We start from the raw sequence: 1929 nt of genomic DNA, 5'->3' as shown, positions 1-1929 counted from the left end.
TGGGCTCTCCGATATAAACTGAAAGACAACTGTACAACTAGTAGCAGCTGATATTTGAGACACTGTGGTTTAAAACAAGGATTAATGTTACAGTTGACATTGCAAAAGGGAGTCAAGCCTATTAATAGATTCTATGGTGTGTTAGCTATGTTGGTCTGTTCTCCAGTCTGATAGTATTAAGCGTTATGATTTCAACAATATGTTTCAGATATTGCATTCAGTATTTTTACATAGATTTATGTGGAAAGAAAAAAGGGACTAATATTAAAAATCTAACCTCATTGCATAGTCAAGCTGTGTAAACTAAGCTATTTTTAGAAATCAGTTTATATTGCAAAACAAATTCATCACATTACACAAATAAAGAGGTATTAATCTCCTATTAGGATAGATAGGATGTRTACTTTATCAACTAAACAGTTTCTGTGTTGTAAATGATTCCTGTGTTCATTTTCAAGACCATTATTTGCAGTGTTTTCAGATATAAAAGTGCATTGTCTCGTTCTGCCATGTCTTTATACCAAGCTAACGCACTGGGCCAGATCCTAAGGCTATGACAATTTATTCTAGCAAAGGATAAGCCAAGACAACTTTAATTAAACAAGAGTAATATAAAATGCTAGTTTGCATTTAGTATTATTCAGACAAATGGAGAGAAAAGCAAGGCACAGCATTAACTTGTGCAGCTCATCCTGAAACACAAACCCTGTGCCCCAAAGCTGTAAACAGGGGGAAGAAAAACGCTGCACTGTTTAAAGAGCTTTCAACCTTTGAGCATAGCTTCCCATGATGTGATATGAAACTGGCATCTCAGTCTACTTAATCACTTGGCATTTGGCTTTCACTTTGATGGCATCCCACATGTGGAAAGATGCAGCATTCGTGGGACAAAGAGCATGAACTTAAAATGTCACATTTTTCCTTCATATTACCTAGCCTCTTCTGTTTCCTCTGCGTCTCTTTCAAAGGCTAAGCTGATAATCTAATGGTGCAGGATAAGCTAATAAATATAGCAGGACTTGCTTTGAATTACCCAGATCAGAAACTGATGGCATTACTGGCATCATCAGAAATCTCAGTTCAGGCTAGAAATCTAACTAACTCTTCATTCAGACTTTCAAATGGTTCAGGTCTTGCAGGCTGATTTGAATCCTTTTTTTTGTTGTTACCATGTTGTTACCATGTCACTAGTACTTTCCTTTAAAGCTGACCTGGGTATGTCTATTATCAGACAACAGGGTAAACTCTTCCCCATGAATTCCCTTTTCTGATGAGGCAATCTCTCACCCCAAGATGACATCTCTAGGTCTTTCCATTGCTTCTCCACTTTAAACTCTCCACAGCTGCCTCATCCGTTATCATAAAATCATCCATACTTTCCTATTACTACCATCCTTTGAGGTAAAAGAATATAAGGAGAGATTTATAAAATAGTTTTCTCTCATAAACCACATAACCTCTGGCATATTGCTGATTTTGAGCGAGTACTGTCAAATATGATATTTCTCAACAAGAGCCAATAGCAAAAGCATTAAAGGTTTCCTGTTGAAAGACAGGTGAGAGTGCTATCCAGCTATAAGCTGATACCTGCTTAAAAAAAATGGAATGAGATCTCCAGGGCAGCCTCAGAGAGTCCAGAGTCACTTGCTCTCAGTTACGCCTAGAAGCATCACTTAGGCCTCTTCTCCCTTACTGTTCTGCACATAGCTAACCTGCTGTATCCACATTTTGGTTTTGAGCTGTGTGAATCGGGTATAGTTTGGGAAATGAAGCTTCGTACTCTCATGGCAACTCAATTTCTTGTGCCAACATAATCCAATAAACTACTATTTGTAGTAATTATGTAAACAAGGAGAACTTGTTTATGATGCTGTTTCCATAATGGTAGCACCTATTTCTGTTACAGGCCATTTCCCTTTTTTATTCTGT

The sequence above is a fragment of the Nothoprocta perdicaria genome, unplaced genomic scaffold (genome assembly GCF_003342845.1).
Source record: "Nothoprocta perdicaria isolate Ctin4 unplaced genomic scaffold, notPer1 scaffold_125, whole genome shotgun sequence".
Classification (NCBI taxonomy): Eukaryota; Metazoa; Chordata; class Aves; order Tinamiformes; family Tinamidae; genus Nothoprocta; species Nothoprocta perdicaria.
The sequence above is the reverse complement of the archived record's forward strand: the minus strand, read 5'-3'. Positions refer to the sequence as shown.